Source organism: Heterodontus francisci, chromosome 29, assembly GCF_036365525.1.
Source record: "Heterodontus francisci isolate sHetFra1 chromosome 29, sHetFra1.hap1, whole genome shotgun sequence".
Classification (NCBI taxonomy): domain Eukaryota; kingdom Metazoa; phylum Chordata; class Chondrichthyes; order Heterodontiformes; family Heterodontidae; genus Heterodontus; species Heterodontus francisci.
In genome coordinates, this window is record NC_090399.1 from 904,446 (window position 1) to 929,282 (window position 24,837).

Consider the following 24,837-nt stretch of genomic DNA (forward strand, 5'->3'; position numbering starts at 1 on the left):
GAGTCCATCAGGTGAACACATTGGAGCCCGTCAGGAGAACACATTAGAGTCCATCAGGTGAACACATTAGATCCCATCAGCTGAACACATTAGAGCCCGTCAGGTGAACACATGAGAGCCCATCAGGTGAACACATTAGAGCCCGGCAGGAGAACACATTAGAGTCCATCAGGTGAACACATTGGAGCCCGTCAGGAGAACACATTAGAGTCCATCAGGTGAACACATTAGATCCCATCAGCTGAACACATTAGAGCCCGTCAGGTGAACACATTAGATCCCATCAGCTGAACACATTAGAGACCGTCGGGTGAACACATTAGATCCCATCAGCTGAACACATTAGAGTCAATCAGGTGCACAGATAAGAACCCGTCAGGTGACACATTAGAGCCCGTCAGGTGAACACATTAGTGCCCGTCCGATGAACACATTAGAGTCCGTCAGGTGAACACATTAGAGCCCATCAGGTGAACACATAAGATCCCATCAGGTCAACACATTAGAGTCCGTCAGGTGAACACATTAGATCCCATCAGGTGAACACATTAGAGTCCGTCAGGTGAACACATTAGATCCCATCAGGTGAACACATAAGATCCCATCAGGTCAACACATTAGAGTCCGTCAGGTGAACACATTAGATCCCATCAGGTGAACACATTAGAGTCCGTCAGGTGAACACATTAGATCCCATCAGGTGAACAGATTAGAGCCCATCAGGTGAACACATTAGAACCCGTCTGGTGACACATTAGAGCCGTCAGGTGAACACATTAGATCCCATCAGGTGAACACATTAGAGCACGTCAGGTGAACACATTAGAATCCGTCACGTGAACACATTAGAGCCCATCAGGAGAACACATTAGAGCCCATCAGGTGAACACTTTAGTGTCCGTCAGATGAACACATTAGATCCCATCAGCTGAACACATTAGAGCCCATCAGGTAAACACATTTGAGCCCATCAGGTGAACACATTAGAGCCCGTCAGGTGAACACATTAGAGCCCGTCAGGTGAACACATTAGATCCCATCAGGTAAACACATTTGAGCCCATCAGGTGAACACATTAGATCCCATCAGCTGAACACATTAGAGCCCGTCAGGTGAACACATTAGAGCCCATCAGGTAAACACATTTGAGCCCATCAGGTGAACACATTAGAGCCCGTCAGGTGAACACATTAGAGCCCGTCAGGTGAACACATTAGAGCCCGTCAGGTGAACACATTAGATCCCATCAGGTGAACACATTAGAGCACGTCAGGTGAACACATTAGAGCCCGTCAGGTGAACAAATTAGAGCCCGTCAGGTGAACGCATTATATCCCATCAGCTGAACACATTAGAGCCCGTCAGAAGAACACATTTGAGTCCGTCAGGTGAACACATTAGATCCCGTCAGCTGAACACATTAGAGCCCGTCAGGTGAACACATTAGATCCCATCAGCTGAACACATTAGAGCCCATCAGCTGAACACATTAGAGCCCATCAGGTGAACACATTAGATCCCATCAGCTGAACACATTAGAGCCCGTCAGGTGTACACATTAGAACCCGTCAGGTGAACACATTAGAGCCCATCAGCTGAACACATTAGATCCCATCAGCTGAACACATTAGAGCCCGTCAGGTGAACACATTAGATCCCATCAGCTGAACACATTAGAGACCATCAGGTGAAAACATTAGAGCCCATCAGTTGAACACATTGGAGCCCATCAGGAGAACACATTAGAGTCCATCAGGTAAACACATTAGAGCAAGTCAGGTGAACACATTGGAGCCCGTCAGGTGAACACATTAGTGCCGGTAAGTTGAACACATTAGAGCCCGTCATGTGAACACATTAGAGCCGGTAACTTGAACACATTAGAGTCCGTCATGTGAACACATTAGAGCCCGTCATGTGAACACATTAGAGCCCGTCATGTGAACACATTAGAGTCCGTCATGTGAACACATTAGAGTCCGTCATGTGAACACATTAGAGCCTGTCAGGTGAACGCATTAAAGCCCATCAGGTGAACACATTGGAGCCCATCAGGTGAAAGCATTAGAGCCCATCAGGTGAACACATTAGAGCCCATCAGGTGAACACATTGGAGCCCATCAGGTGAAAGCATTAGAGCCCATCAGGTGAACACATTTAAGCCCGTCAGGTGAACACATTGGAGCCCATCAGGTGAACACATTGGAGCCCATCAGGTGAAAGCATTAGAGCCCATCAGGTGAACACATTGGAGCCCATCAGGTGAAAACATTAGAGCAAGTCAGGTGAACACATTAGAGCCCATCAGGTGAACACATTAGAGCCCGTGAGGTGAACACATTAGAGCCCATCAGGTGAACACATTAGAGCCCGTCAGGTGAACATATTAGAGCCCATCAGGTGAACACATTCGAGCAACTCAGGTGAACACATGAGAGACCATCAGGTGAACACATTAGAGTTCGTCATGTGAACACATTAGAGCCCGTCAGGTGAACACATGAGAGCCCATCAGGTGAACACGTTAGAGCCCGGCAGGAGAACACATTAGAGTCCATCAGGTGAACACATTGGAGCCCGTCAGGAGAACACATTAGAGTCCATCAGGTGAACACATTAGATCCCATCAGCTGAACACATTAGATCCCATCAGCTGAACACATTAGAGACCGTCGGGTGAACACATTAGATCTCATCAGCTGAACACATTAGAGCCAATCAGGTGTACAGATTAGAACCCGTCAGGTGACACATTAGAGTCCGTCAGGTGAACACATTAGAGCCCATCAGGTGAACACATAAGATCCCATCAGGTCAACACATTAGAGTCCGTCAGGTGAACACATTAGATCCCATCAGGTGAACACATTAGAGTCCGTCAGGTGAACACATTAGATCCCATCAGGTGAACAGATTAGAGCCCATTAGGTGAACACATTAGAGCCCATCAGGTGCACACATTAGAGCTAATCAGGTGCACACATTAGAACCCGTCAGGTGACACATTAGAGCCGTCAGGTGAACACATTAGATCCCATCAGGTGAACACATTAGAGCACGTCAGGTGAACACATTAGAATCCGTCAGGTGAACACATTAGAGCCCATCAGGAGAACACATTAGAGCCCGTCAGGTGAACACTTTAGTGTCCGTCAGGTGAACACATTAGATCCCATCAGCTGAACACATTAGAACCCGTCAGGTGAACACATTAGATCCCATCAGCTGAACACATTAGAGACCGTCGGGTGAACACATTAGATCTCATCAGCTGAACACATTAGAGCCAATCAGATGCACAGATTAGAACCCGTCAGGTGACACATTAGAGTCCGTCAGGTGAACACATTAGAGCCCATCAGGTGAACACATAAGATCCCATCAGGTCAACACATTAGAGTCCGTCAGGTGAACACATTAGATCCCATCAGGTGAACACATTAGAGTCCGTCAGGTGAACACATTAGATCCCATCAGGTGAACAGATTAGAGCCCATTAGGTGAACACATTAGAGCCCATCAGGTGAACACATTAGAGCTAATCAGGTGCACACATTAGAACCCGTCAGGTGACACATTAGAGCCGTCAGGTGAACACATTAGATCCCATCAGGTGAACACATTAGAGCACGTCAGGTGAACACATTAGAATCCGTCAGGTGAACACATTAGAGCCCATCAGGAGAACACATTAGAGCCCGTCAGGTGAACACTTTAGTGTCCGTCAGGTGAACACATTAGATCCCATCAGCTGAACACATTAGAGCCCGTCAGGTGAACACATTAGAGCCCATCAGGTAAACACATTTGAGTCCATCAGGTGAACACATTAGAGCCCGTCAGGTGAACACATTAGAGCCCGTCAGGTGAACACATTAGATCCCATCAGGTGAACACATTAGAGCACGTCAGGTGAACACATTAGAGCCCGTCAGGTGAACAAATTAGAGCCCCTCCGGTGAATGCATTAGATCCCATCAGCTGAACACATTAGAGCCCGTCAGAAGAACACATTCGAGTCCGTCAGGTGAACACATTAGATCCCATCAGCTGAACACATTAGAGCCCATCAGCTGAACACATTAGAGCCCATCAGGTGAACACATTAGATCCCATCAGCTGAACACATTAGAGCCCGTCAGGTGTACACATTAGAACCCGTCAGGTGAACACATTAGAGCCCGTCAGGTGAACACATTAGATCCCATCAGCTGAACACATTAGAGCCCGTCAGGTGAACACATTAGATCCCATCAGCTGAACACATTAGAGACCGTCAGGTGAAAACATTAGAGCCCATCAGTTGAACACATTGGAGCCCATCAGGAGAACACATTAGAGTCCATCAGCTAAACACATTAGAGCAAGTCAGGTGAACACATTGGAGCCCGTCAGGTGAACACATTAGAGCCGGTAAGTTGAACACATTAGAGTCCGTCATGTGAACACATTAGAGCCCGTCAGCTGAACACATTAGAGCCCGTCAGGTGAACACATTGGAGCCCATCAGGTAAACACATTTGAGCCCATCAGGTGAACACATTAGAGCCCGTCAGGTGAACACATTAGAGCCCGTCCGATGAACACATTAGAGTCCGTCAGGTGAACACATTAGTGCCCATCAGGTGAACACATTAGATCCCATCAGGTGAAGACATTAGAGTCCGTCAGGTGAACACATTGGAGCCCGTCAGGTGAACACATTAGAGCCGGTAAGTTGAACACATTAGAGTCCGTCATGTGAACACATTAGAGCCCGTCATGTGAACACATTAGAGCCGGAAAGGTGAACACATTCGAGTCCGTCATGTGAACACATTAGAGCCCATCAGGTGAACACATTAAAGCCCATCAGGTGACAACATTAGAGCCCATCAGGTGACCACATTAGAGCCCATCAGGTGAACACATTCGAGCCCATCAGGTGAAAACATTAGAGCCCATCAGTTGAACACATTAGAGCCCATCAGGTGAACACATTGGAGCCCATCAGGTGAAAACATTAGAGCAAGTCAGGCGAACACATTAGAGCCCATCAGGTGAACGCATTACAGCAAGTCAGGTGAACACATTAGAGCCCATCAGGTGAACACATTAGAGCCCGTGAGGTGAACACATTGGAGTTCGTCATGTGAACACATTAGAGCCCGTCAGGTGAACACATGAGAGACCATCAGGTGAACACATTGGAGTTCGTCATGTGAACACATTAGAGCCCGTCAGGTGAACACATTAGAGCCCGGCAGGAGAACACATTAGAGTCCATCAGGTGAACACATTGGAGCCCGTCAGGAGAACACATTAGAGTCCATCAGGTGAACACATTAGATCCCATCAGCTGAACACATTAGAGCCCGTCAGGTGAACACATGAGAGCCCATCAGGTGAACACATTAGAGCCCGGCAGGAGAACACATTAGAGTCCATCAGGTGAACACATTGGAGCCCGTCAGGAGAACACATTAGAGTCCATCAGGTGAACACATTAGATCCCATCAGCTGAACACATTAGAGCCCGTCAGGTGAACACATTAGATCCCATCAGCTGAACACATTAGAGACCGTCGGGTGAACACATTAGATCCCATCAGCTGAACACATTAGAGTCAATCAGGTGCACAGATAAGAACCCGTCAGGTGACACATTAGAGCCCGTCAGGTGAACACATTAGTGCCCGTCCGATGAACACATTAGAGTCCGTCAGGTGAACACATTAGAGCCCATCAGGTGAACACATAAGATCCCATCAGGTCAACACATTAGAGTCCGTCAGGTGAACACATTAGATCCCATCAGGTGAACACATTAGAGTCCGTCAGGTGAACACATTAGATCCCATCAGGTGAACAGATTAGAGCCCATCAGGTGAACACATAAGATCCCATCAGGTCAACACATTAGAGTCCGTCAGGTGAACACATTAGATCCCATCAGGTGAACACATTAGAGTCCGTCAGGTGAACACATTAGATCCCATCAGGTGAACAGATTAGAGCCCATCAGGTGAACACATTAGAACCCGTCTGGTGACACATTAGAGCCGTCAGGTGAACACATTAGATCCCATCAGGTGAACACATTAGAGCACGTCAGGTGAACACATTAGAATCCGTCACGTGAACACATTAGAGCCCATCAGGAGAACACATTAGAGCCCGTCAGGTGAACACTTTAGTGTCCGTCAGATGAACACATTAGATCCCATCAGCTGAACACATTAGAGCCCATCAGGTAAACACATTTGAGCCCATCAGGTGAACACATTAGAGCCCGTCAGGTGAACACATTAGAGCCCGTCAGGTGAACACATTAGATCCCATCAGGTAAACACATTTGAGCCCATCAGGTGAACACATTAGATCCCATCAGCTGAACACATTAGAGCCCGTCAGGTGAACACATTAGAGCCCATCAGGTAAACACATTTGAGCCCATCAGGTGAACACATTAGAGCCCGTCAGGTGAACACATTAGAGCCCGTCAGGTGAACACATTAGATCCCATCAGGTGAACACATTAGAGCACGTCAGGTGAACACATTAGAGCCCGTCAGGTGAACAAATTAGAGCCCGTCAGGTGAACGCATTATATCCCATCAGCTGAACACATTAGAGCCCGTCAGAAGAACACATTTGAGTCCGTCAGGTGAACACATTAGATCCCGTCAGCTGAACACATTAGAGCCCGTCAGGTGAACACATTAGATCCCATCAGCTGAACACATTAGAGCCCATCAGCTGAACACATTAGAGCCCATCAGGTGAACACATTAGATCCCATCAGCTGAACACATTAGAGCCCGTCAGGTGTACACATTAGAACCCGTCAGGTGAACACATTAGAGCCCATCAGCTGAACACATTAGATCCCATCAGCTGAACACATTAGAGCCCGTCAGGTGAACACATTAGATCCCATCAGCTGAACACATTAGAGACCATCAGGTGAAAACATTAGAGCCCATCAGTTGAACACATTGGAGCCCATCAGGAGAACACATTAGAGTCCATCAGGTAAACACATTAGAGCAAGTCAGGTGAACACATTGGAGCCCGTCAGGTGAACACATTAGTGCCGGTAAGTTGAACACATTAGAGCCCGTCATGTGAACACATTAGAGCCGGTAACTTGAACACATTAGAGTCCGTCATGTGAACACATTAGAGCCCGTCATGTGAACACATTAGAGCCCGTCATGTGAACACATTAGAGTCCGTCATGTGAACACATTAGAGTCCGTCATGTGAACACATTAGAGCCTGTCAGGTGAACGCATTAAAGCCCATCAGGTGAACACATTGGAGCCCATCAGGTGAAAGCATTAGAGCCCATCAGGTGAACACATTAGAGCCCATCAGGTGAACACATTGGAGCCCATCAGGTGAAAGCATTAGAGCCCATCAGGTGAACACATTTAAGCCCGTCAGGTGAACACATTGGAGCCCATCAGGTGAACACATTGGAGCCCATCAGGTGAAAGCATTAGAGCCCATCAGGTGAACACATTAAAGCCCATCAGGTGAACACATTGGAGCCCATCAGGTGAAAGCATTAGAGCCATCAGGTGAACACAGAAGATCCCATCAGGTCAACACATTAGAGTCCGTCAGGTGAACACATTAGATCCCATCAGGTGAACACATTAGAGTCCGTCAGGTGAACACATTAGATCCCATCAGGTGAACAGATTAGAGCCCATCAGGTGAACACATAAGATCCCATCAGGTCAACACATTAGAGTCCGTCAGGTGAACACATTAGATCCCATCAGGTGAACACATTAGAGTCCGTCAGGTGAACACATTAGATCCCATCAGGTGAACAGATTAGAGCCCATCAGGTGAACACATTAGAACCCGTCTGGTGACACATTAGAGCCGTCAGGTGAACACATTAGATCCCATCAGGTGAACACATTAGAGCACGTCAGGTGAACACATTAGAATCCGTCACGTGAACACATTAGAGCCCATCAGGAGAACACATTAGAGCCCGTCAGGTGAACACTTTAGTGTCCGTCAGGTGAACACATTAGATCCCATCAGCTGAACACATTAGAGCCCGTCAGGTGAACACATTAGAGCCCATCAGGTAAACACATTTGAGCCCATCAGGTGAACACATTAGAGCCCGTCAGGTGAACACATTAGAGCCCGTCAGGTGAACACATTAGATCCCATCAGGTGAACACATTAGAGCACGTCAGGTGAACACATTAGAGCCCGTCAGGTGAACAAATTAGAGCCCGTCAGGTGAACGCATTAGATCCCATCAGCTGAACACATTAGAGCCCGTCAGAAGAACACATTTGAGTCCGTCAGGTGAACACATTAGATCCCGTCAGCTGAACACATTAGAGCCCGTCAGGTGAACACATTAGATCCCATCAGCTGAACACATTAGAGCCCATCAGCTGAACACATTAGAGCCCATCAGGTGAACACATTAGATCCCATCAGCTGAACACATTAGAGCCCGTCAGGTGTACACATTAGAACCCGTCAGGTGAACACATTAGAGCCCATCAGCTGAACACATTAGATCCCATCAGCTGAACACATTAGAGCCCGTCAGGTGAACACATTAGATCCCATCAGCTGAACACATTAGAGACCATCAGGTGAAAACATTAGAGCCCATCAGTTGAACACATTGGAGCCCATCAGGAGAACACATTAGAGTCCATCAGGTAAACACATTAGAGCAAGTCAGGTGAACACATTGGAGCCCGTCAGGTGAACACATTAGTGCCGGTAAGTTGAACACATTAGAGCCCGTCATGTGAACACATTAGAGCCGGTAACTTGAACACATTAGAGTCCGTCATGTGAACACATTAGAGCCCGTCATGTGAACACATTAGAGCCCGTCATGTGAACACATTAGAGTCCGTCATGTGAACACATTAGAGTCCGTCATGTGAACACATTAGAGCCTGTCAGGTGAACGCATTAAAGCCCATCAGGTGAACACATTGGAGCCCATCAGGTGAAAGCATTAGAGCCCATCAGGTGAACACATTAGAGCCCATCAGGTGAACACATTGGAGCCCATCAGGTGAAAGCATTAGAGCCCATCAGGTGAACACATTGGAGCCCATCGGTTGAACACATTAGAGCCCATCAGGTGAAAACATTAGAGCAAGTCAGGTGAACACATTAGAGCCCATCAGGTGAACACATTGGAGCCCATCAGGTGAAAGCATTAGAGCCCATCAGGTGAAAACATTAGAGCAAGTCAGGTGAACACATTAGAGCCCATCAGGTGAACGCATTAAAGCCCATCAGGTGAACACATTGGAGCCCATCAGGTGAAAACATTAGAGCCCATCAGTTGAACACATTAGAGCCCATCAGGTGAACACATTCGAGGCCATCTGGTGAAAACATTAGAGCAAGTCAGGTGAACACATTAGAGCCCGTCAGGTGTACACATTAGAACCCGTCAGGTGAACACATTAGAGCCGGTAAGTTGAACACATTAGAGTCCGTCATGTGAACACATTAGAGCCCATCAGGTGAACGCATTAACGCCTGTCAGGTGAACGCATTAAAGCCCATCAGGTGACCACATTAGAGCCCATCAGGTGACCACATTAGAGCCCATCAGGTGAACGCATTAAAGCCCATCAGGTGACCACATTAGAGCCCATCAGGTGAACACATTAGAGCCCATCAGGTGAACACATTTAAGCCCGTCAGGTGAAAGCATTAGAGCCCATCAGGTGAACACATTGGAGCCCGTCAGGTGAACACATTAGAGTCCGTCATGTGAACACATTAGAGCCCATCAGGTGAACGCATTAAATCCCATCAGGTGAACACATTCGAGCCCATCAGGTGAACACATTAGAGCCCATCAGGTAAACCCATTTGAGCCCATCAGGTGAACACAGTAGAGCCCGTCAGGTGAACACATTAGTGTCCGTCAGGTGAACACATTAGAGTCCGTCAGGTGAGCACATTAGAGCCCGTCAGGTGAAAACATTAGAGCCCATCAGTTGAACACATTAGAGCCCATCAGGTGAACACATTGGAGCCCATCAGGTGAACACATTAGAGCCCATCAGGTGAAAACATTAGAGCCCATCAGGTGAAAACATTGGAGCCCATCAGGTGAAAACATTAGAGCCCATCAGTTGAACACATTAGAGCCCATCAGGTGAACATATTGGAGCCCATCAGGTGAACAGATTAGAGCCCATCAGGTGAACACATTGGAGCCCATCAGGTGAACACATTGGAGCCCATCAGGTGAACACATTAGAGCCCATCAGGTGAAAACATTAGAGCCCATCAGTTGAACACATTAGAGCCCATCAGGTGAACACATTCGAGGCCATCTGGTGAACACATTGGAGCCCATCAGGTGAACACATTAGAGCCCATCAGGTGAAAACATTAAAGCCCATCAGTTGAACACATTAGAGCCCATCAGGTGAACACATTCGAGGCCATCTGGTGAACACATTAGAGCCCATCAGGTGAACATATTGGAGCCCATCAGGTGAACACATTAGAGCCCATCAGGTGAACACATTGGAGCCCATCAGGTGAACACATTAGAGCCCATCAGGTGAACACATTGGAGCCCATCAGGTGAACACATTAGAGCCCATCAGGTGAAAACATTAGAGCCCATCAGTTGAACACATTAGAGCCCATCAGGTGAACACATTCGAGGCCATCTGGTGAAAACATTAGAGCAAGTCAGGTGTACACATTAGAACCCGTCAGGTGAACACATTAGAGCCGGTAAGTTGAAAACATTAGAGTCCGTCATGTGAACACATTAGAGCCCATCAGGTGAACGCATTAACGCCTGTCAGGTGAACGCATTAAAGCCCATCAGGTGACCACATTAGAGCCCATCAGGTGAACACATTCGAGCCCATCAGGTGAACACATTTAAGCCCGTCAGGTGAAAGCATTAGAGCCCATCAGGTGAACACATTAGAGCCCATCAGGTGAACACATTGGAGCCCATCAGGTGAAAACATTAGAGCAAGTCAGGCGAACACATTAGAGCCCGTCAGGTGAACACATTAGAGCCCGTCAGGTGAACATATTAGAGCCCATCAGGTGAACGCATTACAGCAAGTCAGGTGAACACATTAGAGCCCATCAGGTGAACACATTAGAGCCCGTGAGGTGAACACATTAGAGCCCGTCAGGTGAACATATTAGAGCCCATCAGGTGAACACATTAGAGCCCCTCAGGTGAACATATTAGAGCCCATCTGTGAACAGATTAGATCAACTCAGGTGAACACATGAAAGCCCATCAGGTGAACACATTGGAGTCCGTCATGTGAACACATTCGAGTCTGTCATGTGAACACATTAGAGACCATCAGGTGAACGCATTAAATCCCATCAGGTGAACACATTCGAGCCCATCAGGTGAACACATTAAAGCCCGTCAGGTGAACACATTAGAGCCCGTCAGGAGAACACCTTAGAGTCCATCAGGTGAACACATTAGATCCCATCAGCAGAACACATTAGAGCCCGTCAGGTGAACACATTAGATCCCATCAGCTGAACACATTAGAGCCAATCAGGTGTACAGATTAGAACCCGTCAGGTGACACATTGGAGCCCGTCAGGTGAACATATTAGAGCCCATCAGGTGAACACATTAGAGCCCGTCCAGTGAACACATTAGAGTCCGTCAGGTGAACACATTAGAGCCCGTCCAGTGAACACATTAGAGTCCGTCAGGTGAACACATTAGTGCCCGTCCAGTGAACACGTTAGAGTCCGTCAGGTGAACACATTAGTGCACGTCAGGTGAACACATTAGAGTCCGTCAGGTGAACACATTAGTGCCCGTCCAGTGAACACATTAGAGTCCGTCAGGTGAACACATTAGATCCCATCAGGTGAACACATTAGAGCACGTCAGGTGAACACATTAGAGTCCATCAGGTGAACACATTAGAGCCCATCAGGTGAACACATTGGAGCCCGTCAGGTGCACACATCAGAACCCTTCAGGTGACACAATAGAGCCCGTCAGGTGAACACATTAGATCCCATCAGGTGAACACATCAGAGCACGTCAGGTGAACACATTAGAGTCCATCAGCTGCACACATTAGAGCCCGTCAGGTGAACACATTAGATCCCATCAGGTGCACACATCAGAACCCGTCAGGTGACACAATAGAGCCCGTCAGGTGAACACATTAGATCCCATCAGCTGCACACATTAGAGCCCGTCAGGTGAACACATTAGATCCCATCAGCTGAACACATTAGAGCCCGTCAGGAGAACACATTAGATCCCATCAGCTGAACACATTAGAGACCGTCAGGTGATAACATTAGATCCCATCAGCTGCACACATTAGAGCCCGTCAGGTGAACACATTAGATCCCATCAGCTGAACACATTAGAGCCCGTCAGGTGAACACATTAGAGCCCATCAGGTAAACACATTTGAGCCCGTCAGGTGAAAACATTGGAGCCCATCAGGTGAAAACATTAGAGCCCATCAGTTGAACACATTAGAGCCCATCAGGTGAAAACATTAGAGCCCATCAGGTGAAAACATTGGAGCCCATCAGGTGAAAACATTAGAGCCCATCAGTTGAACACATTAGAGCCCATCAGGTGAACATATTGGAGCCCATCAGGTGAACACATTAGAGCCCATCAGGTGAACACATTGGAGCCCATCAGGTGAACACATTGGAGCCCATCAGGTGAACACATTAGAGCCCATCAGGTGAAAACATTAGAGCCCATCAGTTGAACACATTAGAGCCCATCAGGTGAACACATTCGAGGCCATCTGGTGAACACATTGGAGCCCATCAGGTGAACACATTAGAGCCCATCAGGTGAAAACATTAGAGCCCATCAGTTGAACACATTAGAGCCCATCAGGTGAACACATTCGAGGCCATCTGGTGAACACATTAGAGCCCATCAGGTGAACATATTGGAGCCCATCAGGTGAACACATTAGAGCCCATCAGGTGAACACATTGGAGCCCATCAGGTGAACACATTAGAGCCCATCAGGTGAACACATTGGAGCCCATCAGGTGAACACATTAGAGCCCATCAGGTGAAAACATTAGAGCCCATCAGTTGAACACATTAGAGCCCATCAGGTGAACACATTCGAGGCCATCTGGTGAAAACATTAGAGCAAGTCAGGTGTACACATTAGAACCCGTCAGGTGAACACATTAGAGCCGGTAAGTTGAACACATTAGACTCCGTCATGTGAACACATTAGAGCCCATCAGGTGAACGCATTAACGCCTGTCAGGTGAACGCATTAAAGCCCATCAGGTGACCACATTAGAGCCCATCAGGTGAACACATTCGAGCCCATCAGGTGAACACATTTAAGCCCGTCAGGTGAAAGCATTAGAGCCCATCAGGTGAACACATTAGAGCCCATCAGGTGAACACATTGGAGCCCATCAGGTGAAAACATTAGAGCCCGTCAGGTGAACATATTAGAGCCCATCAGGTGAACGCATTACAGCAAGTCAGGTGAACACATTAGAGCCCATCAGGTGAACACATTAGAGCCCGTGAGGTGAACACATTAGAGCCCGTCAGGTGAACATATTAGAGCCCATCAGGTGAACACATTAGAGCCCCTCAGGTGAACATATTAGAGCCCGTCAGGTGAACACATTGGAGTCCGTCATGTGAACACATTCGAGTCTGTCATGTGAACACATTAGAGACCATCAGGTGAACGCATTAAATCCCATCAGGTGAACACATTCGAGCCCATCAGGTGAACACATTAAAGCCCGTCAGGTGAACACATTAGAGCCCGTCAGGAGAACACCTTAGAGTCCATCAGGTGAACACATTAGATCCCATCAGCAGAACACATTAGAGCCCGTCAGGTGAACACATTAGATCCCATCAGCTGAACACATTAGAGCCAATCAGGTGTACAGATTAGAACCCGTCAGGTGACACATTGGAGCCCGTCAGGTGAACATATTAGAGCCCATCAGGTGAACACATTAGAGCCCGTCCAGTGAACACATTAGAGTCCGTCAGGTGAACACATTAGTGCCCGTCCAGTGAACACGTTAGAGTCCGTCAGGTGAACACATTAGTGCACGTCAGGTGAACACATTAGAGTCCGTCAGGTGAACACATTAGTGCCCGTCCAGTGAACACATTAGAGTCCGTCAGGTGAACACATTAGATCCCATCAGGTGAACACATTAGAGCACGTCAGGTGAACACATTAGAGTCCATCAGGTGAACACATTAGAGCCCATCAGGTGAATACATTGGAGCCCGTCAGGTGCACACATCAGAACCCTTCAGGTGACACAATAGAGCCCGTCAGGTGAACACATTAGATCCCATCAGGTGAACACATCAGAGCACGTCAGGTGAACACATTAGAGTCCATCAGCTGCACACATTAGAGCCCGTCAGGTGAACACATTAGATCCCATCAGGTGCACACATCAGAACCCGTCAGGTGACACAATAGAGCCCGTCAGGTGAACACATTAGATCCCATCAGCTGCACACATTAGAGCCCGTCAGGTGAACACATTAGATCCCATCAGCTGAACACATTAGAGCCCGTCAGGAGAACACATTAGAGTCCGTCAGGTAAACACATTAGAGCAAGTCAGGTGAACACATTAGATCCCATCATCTGAACACATTAGAGCCCGTCAGGTGAACACATTAGATCCCATCAGCTGAACACATTAGAGACCGTCAGGTGATAACATTAGATCCCATCAGCTGAACACATTAGTATCAGTCAGGTGAACACATTAGATCCCATCAGCTGAACACATTAGAGCCTGTCAGATGAACACATTAGAGCCCGTCAGATGAACACATTAGAGCCCGTCAGGTGAACACATTAGAGCCCATCAGGTAAACACATTTGAGCCCGTCAGGTGAACACATTAGAGTCCGTCAGGTGAACACATTAGTGCCCGTCAGGTGAACACATTAGAGCCCGTCAGGTGAACACATTAGATCCCATCAGGTGAACACATTAGAGTCCGTCAGGTGAACACAGTAGAGCCCATCAGGTGAACACATTAGAGCCCGTCAGGTGAACACATTAGAGTCCGTCAGGTGAACACATTAGTGCCCGTCAGGTGAACACATTAGAGTCCGTCAGGTGAACACATTAGATCCCATCAGGTGAACACATTAGAGTCCCTCAGGTGAACACATTAGAGTCCGTCAGGTGAACACATTAGAGCCCATCAGGTAAACACATTAGTGCCCGTCAGGTGAACACATTAGAGTCCGTCAGGTGAACACATTAGTGCCCGTCAGGTGAACACATTAGAGCCCGTCAGGTGAACACATTAGATCCCATCAGGTGAACACATTAGAGTCCCTCAGGTGAACACAGTAGAGCCCATCAGGTGAACACATTAGAGCCCGTCAGGTGAACACCATAGTGTCCATCAGGTGAACACATTAGATCCCATCAGGTAAACACATTTGAGCCCATCAGGTGAACACATTAGAGCCCGTCAGGTGAACACATTAGATCCCATCAGGTGAACACATTAGAGCACGTCAGGTGAACACATTAGAGCCCGTCAGGTGAACACATTAGATCCCATCAGCTGAACACATTAGAGTCCGTCAGGTGAACACATTAGATCCCATCAGCTGAACACATTACAGCCCGTCAGGAGAACACATTAGTGTCCGTTAGGTGAACACATTAGATACCGTCAGCTGAACACATTAGAGCCCGTCAGGTGAACACATTAGATCCCAACAGCTGAACACATTAGAGCCCAGCAGCTGAACACATTACAGCTCATCAGGTGAACACATTAGATCCCATCAGCTGAACACATTAGAGCATGTCAGGTGAACACATTAGAGCCCGTCAGGTGTACACATTAGAACCCGTCAGGTGAACACATTAGAGCCCGTCAGGTGAACACATTGGATCCCATCAGCTGAACACATTAGAGCCCGTCAGGTAAACACATTAGAGTCCGTCAGGTAAACACATTAGAGCAAGTCAGGTGAACACATTGGAGCCCGTCAGGTGAACACATTAGAGCCGGTAAGTTGAACACATTAGAGCCCGTCATGTGGACACATTAGAGCCGGTAAGTTGAACACATTAGAGTCCGTCAGGTGAACGCATTAGAGCCAATCAGGTGCACACGTTAGAACCCGTCAGGTGACACATTAGAGCACGTCAGGTGAACACATTAGATCCGATCAGGTGAACACATTAGAGCCCATCAGGTGAACACATTCGAGTCCGTCAGGTGAACACTTTTGAGCCCATCAGGTGAACACATTAGATCCCATCAGGTGAACACATTAGAGCACGTCAGGTGAACACATTCGAGTCCGTCAGGTGAACACATTAGAGCCCGTCAGGTGAACAAATTAGAGCCAATCAGGTGCACACATCAGAACCCGTCAGGTGACACAATAGAGCCCGTCAGGTGAACACATTAGATCCCATCAGCTGAACACATTAGAGCCCGTCAGGAGAACACATTAGAGTCCGTCAGGTGAACACATCAGATCCCATCAGCCGAACACATTAGAGCCCGTCAGGAGAACACATTAGAGTCCGTCAGGTGAACACATTAGATCCCATCAGCTGAACACATTAGAGCCCGTCAGGAGAACACATTAAAGTCCGTCAGGTGAACACATTAGATCCCATCAGCTGAACACATTAGAGCCCGTCAGGTGAACACATTAGATCCCATCAGCTGAACACATTAGAGACCGTCAGGTGAACACATTAGAGTCCGTCAGGTGAACACATTGGAGTCCGTCAGGTGAACACATTAGTGCCCGTCAGGTGAACACATTAGAGTCCGTCAGGTGAACACATTAGAGCCCATCAGGTGAATACATTAGATCCCATCAGGTGAACACATTAGAGCAAGTCAGGTGAACACATTAGAGCCCGTCAGGTAAAAACATTAAAGCCAATCAGGTGAACACATTAGAACCCGTCAGGTGACACATTAGAGCCCGTCAGGTGAACACATTAGATCCCATCAGGTGAACACATTAGAGCACGTCAGGTGAACACATTAGAGCCCGTCAGGTGATCACATTAGTGTCCGTCAGGTGAACACATTAGATCCCATCAGGTAAACATATTTGAGCCCATCAGGTGAACACATTAGAGCCCGTCAGGTGAACACATTAGAGCCCGTCAGGTGAACACATTAGATCCCATCAGGTGAACACATTAGAGCACGTCAGGTGAACACATTAGAGCCCGTCAGGTGATCACATTAGTGTCCGTCAGGTGAACACATTAGATCCCATCAGGTAAACACATTTGAGCCCATCAGGTGAACACATTAGAGCCCGTCAGGTGAACACATTAGAGTCCGTCAGGTGAACACATTAGAGCCCATCAGGTGAACACATTAGAGCCCGTCAGGTGAACACATTTGAGCCCATCAGGTGAACACATTAGAGCCCGTCAGGTGAACACATTAGAGTCCGTCAGGTGATCACATTAGTGTCCGTCAGGTGAACACATTAGATCCCATCAGGTAAACACATTTGAGCCCATCAGGTGAACACATTAGAGCCCGTCAGGTGAACACATTAGAGCCCGTCAGGTGAACACATTAGATCCCATCAGCTGAACACATTAGAGCCCGTCAGGAGAACACATTAGAGTCCGTCAGGTGAACACATTAGATCCCATCATCTGAACACATTAGAGCCATCAGCTGAACACATTAGAGCCCATCAGGTGAACACATTAGATCCCATCAGCTGAACACATTAGAGCCCGTCAGGTGTACACATTAGAACCTGTCAGGTGAACACATTAGAGCCCATCAGCTGAACACATTAGAGCCGGTAAGTTGAACACATTAGAGCCGGTAAGTTGAACACATTAGAGTCCGTCATGTGAACACATTGGAGCCCATCAGGTGAAAGCATTAGAGCCCGTCAGGTGAAAGCATTAGAGCCCATCAGGTGAAAATATTAGAGCCCATCAGGTGAAAATATTAGAGCCCATCAGGTGAACACATGAGAGCAAGTCAGGTGAACACATTAGAGCCCGTCAGGTGAACACATTAGAGCCCATCAGGTGAACACATTAGAGCAAGTCAGATGAACATATTAGAGCCCATCAGGTGAAAACATTAGTCCCGGTCAGGTGAACACATTAGTGCCCGTCAGGTGAACACATTTGTGTCCGTCAGATGAACACATTTGTCTCCGTCTGGAGAAAACATTAGTTTCCGTCAGGAGAACACATTAGAGCCTGTCAGATGAAAACATTAGAGCCTGTTAGGTGAACACATTAGTGTCCGTCAGGAGAAAACATTAGTTTCCGTCAGGAGAACACTTTAGAGCCTGTCAGATGAATACATTAGAGCCTGTCAGGTGAACACATTAGAGCCTGTCAGATGAACACATTAGTTTCCGTCAGGAGAAGACATTAGTTTCCGTCGGGAGAACACATTCGTGCCTGTCAGGTGAACACATTAGTTTCCGTCAGGTGAACACATTCGAGCCTGTCAGGTGAACACATTAGTCCCTGTCAGGTGAACACATTAGAGCAAGTCAGGAGAACACATTAGTGTCCGTCTGTTGAACACATTCGTGCCCGTCAGGTGAACACATTAGAGCCCATCAGGTGAACACATTAGTGTCCCTCAGGAGAACACATTAGAGCCCGTCAGGTGAACACATTAGAGCCCATCAGGTGAACACATTAGTGTCCCTCAGGAGAACACATTAGAGCCCGTCAGGTGAACACATTAGAGCCCATCAGGTGAACACATTAGTGTCCCTCAGGAGAACACATTAGAGCCCATCAGGTGAACACATTAGTGTCCCTCAGGAGAACACATTAGAGCCCGTCAGGTGAACACATTAGAGCCCATCAGGTGAACACATTAGTGTCCCTCAGGAGAACACATTAGAGCCCGTCAGGTGAACACATTAGAGCCCATCAGGTGAACACATTAGTGTCCGTCAGGTGAACACATTAGAGCCGGTCAGGTGAACACATTAGTGCCCATCAGGTGAACACATTAGTGTCCGTCAGGTGAACACATTAGAGCCGGTCAGGTGAACACATTAGTGCCCGTCATGTGAACACATTAGTGTCCGTCAGGTGAACACATTAGAGCCCGTCAGGTGAACACATTAGTGCCGGTCAGGTGAGCACATTTGTGTCCGTCAGTGAGCACATTAGTGTCCGTCAGGTGAACACATTAGTGCCCGTCAGGTGAGTACATTAGAGCCTGTCAGGTGAACACATTAGTGTCCTTCAGGTGGGCACATTTGTGTCCGTCAGGTGAGCACATTAGAGCCTGTCAGGTGAGCACAATAGTGTCCATCAGGTGAACACATTAGTGCCCGTCAGGTGAGCACATTAGTGCCCGTCAGGTGAGCACATTAGAGCCTGTCAGGTGAACACATTAGAGCCCGTCAGGTGAACACATTAGAGCTCATCAGGTGACCACCTTCGAGCCGGTAAGTTGAACACATTAGTCCCCGTCAGGTGAACGCATTCATGCCCGCCAGGTGAACACATTAGTGTCCGTCAGATGAACACATTAGTGCCCGCCAGGTGAACACATTAGTCCCCGTCAGGTGAACGCATTCATGCCCGCCAGGTGAACACATTAGTGTCCGTCAGTTGAACACATTAGAGCCCGTCAGGTGAACACATTAGTGTCCTTCAGGTGAACACATTAGAGCCCGTCAGGTGAACACATTAGAGCTCATCAGGTGACCACCTTCGAGCCGGTAAGTTGAACACATTAGTCCCCGTCAGGTGAACGCATTCATGCCCGCCAGGTGAACACATTAGTGTCCGTCAGATGAACACATTAGTGCCCGCCAGGTGAACACATTAGAACCCGTCAGGTGAACGCATTCATGCCGTCAGGTGAACACATTAGAGCCCATCAGGTGAACACATCAGTGCCTGCCAGGTGAACACATTAGTGCCCGTCAGGTGAACACATATGAGCCCGTGAGGTGAACACATTCGAGTCCATCAGGTCAACACATTAGAGCCCCTTCAGGTGAACACATCAGAGCCTGTCAGAAAAAGATTTGGGATATGTCTAACATTCCTTGTACCAGTGCTGTTAGGACAGGAGTTCCAGGATTTTGACCAAGTGACAGTGAAGGCACGGTGATATAGTTCCAAGTCAGGATGGTGTGTGACTTGCCGGGGAACTTGCAGGTGGTGGTGTTCCCATGTATTTGCTGCCCTTGTCCTTCTAGTTGGTAGAGGTCTCAGGTTTGGAAGGTGCTGTCTCAGGAGGCTTGGTGCGTTGCTGCAGTGCAACTTGCAGATGGGACACACTGCTGCCACTGTGCGTCGGTGGTGGAGGGAGTGAATGTTTGTAGAAGGGGTGCCAATCAGGCGGGCTGCTTTGTCCTGGAAGGTGTCGAGCTTCTTAAGTGTTGTTGGAGCTGCACCCATCCAGGCAAGTGGAGAGTATTCCATCATCCTCGTGACTTGTGCCTTGCAGATGGTGGACAGGCTTTGGGGAGTCAGGAGGTGAGTCACTCATTGCAGGATTCCGAACCTCTGTCCTGCTCTTGTAGCCACGGTATTTATATGGCTACTCCAGTTCAGTTTCTGGTCAATGGTTGCCCCTAGGATGTTGATAGTGGGGGATTCAGCGATGGTAATGCCATTGAATGTCAAGGGGAGATGGTTAGATTCTCTCTTGTTGGAGATGGTCATTGCCTGACACTTGTGTGGTGTGAATGTTACTTGCCACTTATCAGCCCAAGCCTGGATATTGTCCAGGTCTTGCTGCATTTCTGCATGGACTGCTGAAGTATCTGAGGAGTCACGAATGGTGCTGAACATTGTGCAATCACCAGTGAACATCCCCACTTCTGATCTTATGATTGAAGGAAGGTCATTGATAAGCAGCTGAAGATGGTTGGGCCTAGGACACTACCCTGAGGAACTCCAGCAGTGATGTCCTGGAGCTCGGATGATTGACCTTCAACAACCACAACCATCTTCTTTCGCGCTCGCTATGTCTCCAACCAGTGGAGAGTTTTCTCCCTGATTCCCATTGACTTCAGTTTCGCTCGGGCTCCTTGATTCCATACTCAGTCAAATGCTGCCTGGATGTCAAGGGCAGTCACTCTTACCTCAATTTCAGCTCTTTTGTCCATGTTTGAACCAGGCTGTAATGAGGTCAGGAGCTGAGGTGCCCTGGAGGAACCCAAACTGAGCGTCACTGAGCAGGTTATTGCTAAGCAAGTGCCACTTGATGGCACTGTTGATGACACCATCCATCACTTCACTGATAATTGAGAGTAGACTGATGGGGCAGTAATTGGCTGGGTTGGACTTGACCTGGTTTTTGTGTGCAGTACATAACAGGGCAATTTTCCACATTGCCGGGTAGATGCCAGTGTTGTAGTTGTACTGGAACAGCTTGGCTAGGGGCGCGGCAAGTTCTGGAGCACAGGTCTTCAGTACTATTGCCGGAATATTGTCAGGGCCCATTGCCTTTGCAGTATCCAGTGCCTCCTTCGTTTCTTGATATCACGCGGAGTGAATTGAATTGGCTGAAGTCTGGCATCTGTGATGCTGGGGACTTCAGGAGGAGGCCAAGATGGATCATCAACTCGGCACTTCTGGCTGAAGATTGCTGCAATTGCTTCTGCCTTATCTTTCACACTGATGTGCTGGGCTCCCCCATCATTGAGGATGGGGATATTTGTGGATATTTGTTTAATTGTCCACCACAATTCACAGCTGGATGTGGCAGGACTGCACATCTTAGATCTGATCTGTTGGTTATGGGATCACCTCGCTCTGTCTATCGCATGTTGCTTACGCAGTTTGGAACGCAGATAGTCCTGTGTTGTAGCTTCACCAGCTTGACACCTCATTTTGCGGTATGTCTGGTGCTGCTCCTGACATGCCCTCCTGCACTCTCCATTGAACCAGGGTTGGTCTCCTGGCTTGATGGTAATGGTAAAGTTGGGGTATGCTGGGCCATGAGGTTACAGGTAGTGGTTGACTACAATTCTGCTTCTGCTGATGGCCCACAGCAACTCATGGATACCCAATTTTGCATTGCTAGATCTGTTCAAAATCTATCCCAAGTAGTCGTGCCACTTCTTGTATTAAAGAATCTAATCTACAAGAATTTGCTTCAGAACTTCATACTTGACAAGAGCATTTGTGACTAGTGTTCAGTTTGTCACCTTCCAAATAAGTGGACTTAGTATTATTGGTGAGCAAAAAAAAAGTGCCAACTTAGTTACATTTTCAGGCAGTGGCTTAGCTTGGAGCAAAAATTAGGATAAGTTTTAATTTTGAAAGGCATCCTCAATGTGAAGGCATGACTTCGTCTCCACAAGGACTGTGCGGTGGTCACTCAAAGAACAAAGAACAGTACAGCACAGGAACAGGCCATTCGGCCCTCCAAGCCTGCGCCAATCTTGATGCCTGTCGAAACTAACACCTTCTGCACTTCCGGGGCCCATATCCCTCTATTCCCTTCCTATTCATATATTTGTCAAGATGTCTCTTAAACGTCGCTATCATATCTGCTTCCACCACCTCAACTGGCAGCAAGTTCCACGCACTCACCATCCTCTGTATAAAAATCTTGCCTCGCACATCCCCTCTAAACTTTGCCCCTCGCGCCTTAAACCTATGTCCCCTAGTAACTGACTCTTCCACCCTGGGAAAAAGCTTCTGACTAACCACTCTGTCCATGCCGCTCATAACTTTGTAAACCTCTATCACGTCACCCCTCCACCTCCGTCATTCCAGTGAAAACAATCCGAGTTTTTCCAACCTCTCCTCATAGCTAATGCCCTCCAGACCAGGCAACATCCTGGTAAACCTCCTCTGTACCCTCTCCAAAGCCTCCACGTCCTTCTGGTAGTGTGGCGACCAGAATTGCACGCAATATTCTAAGTGTGGCCTAACTAAGGTTCTGTACAGCTGCAACATGACTTGCCAATTTTTATACTCTATGCCCCGACCGATGAAGGCAAGCATGCTGTATGCCTTCTTGACTACCTTATCCACCTGCGTTGCCACTTTCAGTGACCTGTGGACCTGTCCGCCCAGATCTCTCTGCCTGTCAATACTCCTAAGGGTTCTGCCATTTACTGTATACTTCCCACCTGCATTAGACCTTCCAAAATGCATTACCTCACATTTAGTTTAGTTTAGTTTAGTTTAGCGATACAGCACTGAAACAGGCCCTTCGGCCCACCGCGTCTGTGCTGACCATCAACCACCCATTTATACTAATCCTACACTAATCCCATATTCCTACCACATCCCCACCTGTCCCAATATTTCGCTGCCACCTACCTATACTAGGGGCAATTTATAATGGCCAATTTACCTATCAACCTGCAAGTCTTTTTGGCATGTGGGAGGAAACCGGAGCACCCAGAGAAAACCCACGCAGACACAAGAAGAACTTGCAAACTCCACACAGGCAGTAACCAGAATTGAACCCGAGTTGCTGGATCTGTGAGGCTGCAGTGCTAACCACTGCGCCACTGTGCTGCCTTAATTTGTCCGGATTAAACTCCATCTGCCATTTCTCCGCCCAAGTCTCCAACCGATCTATATCCTGCTGTATCCTCTGACAATCCTCATCACTATCCGCAACTCCACCAACCTTTGTGTCGTCCGCAAACTTACTAATCAGACCAGCTACATTTTCCTCCAAATCATTTATATATACTACAAACAGCAAAGGTCCCAGCACTGATCCCTGCGGAACACCACTCGTCACATCCCTCCATTCAGAAAAACACCCATCCGCTGATACCCTCTGTCTTCTATGGCCGAGCCAGTTCTGTATCCATCTTGCCAGCTCACCTCTGATCCCGTGTGACTTCACTTTTTGTACCTGTCTGCCATGCGGGACCTTGTCAAAGGCTTTACTAGATAACATCCACTGCCCTTCCTTCATCAATCATCTTCGTCACTTCCTCAAAAAACTCAATCAAATTAGTGAGACACGACCTCCCCTTCACAAAACCATGCAGTCTCTCACTAATAAGTTTGTTTGTTTCTAAATGGGAGTAAATCCTGTCCCGAATAATCCTCTCTAATAGTTTCCCTACCACTGACGTAAGGCTCACCTGCCTATAATTTCCTGGATTATCCTTGCCACCCTTCTTAAACAAAGGAACAACATTGGCTATTCTCCAGTCCTCTGGGACCTCACCTGTCGCCAATGAGGATGCAAAGATTTCTGTCACGGCCCATACAATTTCTTCCCTTGCCTCCCTCAGTATTCTCGGGTAGATCCCATCAGGCCCTGGGGACTTATCTACCTTAATGCTTTGCAAGACACCCAACACCTCCTCCTTTTTGATAATGAGATGACTGAGACTATCTGCACTCCCTTCCCTAGGCTCATCGTCCACCAAGTCCTTCTCTTTGGTGAATACTGATGCAAAGTACTCATTTAGTACCTCGACCATTTCCTCTGGCTCCACACATAGATTCCCATCTCTGTCCTTGAGTGGGCCAACCCTTTCCCTGGTTACCCTCTTGCTCTTTATATATGTCTAAAAAGCCTTGGGATTTTCCTTAATCCTGTTTGCCAATGCCTTTTCATGACCCCTTTTAGCCCTCCTAACTCCTACCAATACTGTCATGGACAGATACATCTGCGGCAGGCAGATTGGTGAGGACGAGGTCAAGTATCTTTCTCCTTCTTGTGCATGTCTTCCTTTTTCCTCAACCGAAGATTCCCCCCCTCCCACCCCCCACCTCATTGTGGTTGACAGGGCCCTCAACCGTGTCCGGCTCATTTCCCGCATCTCTACCCTCACCCGTTCCCCTCCCTCCTAGAATT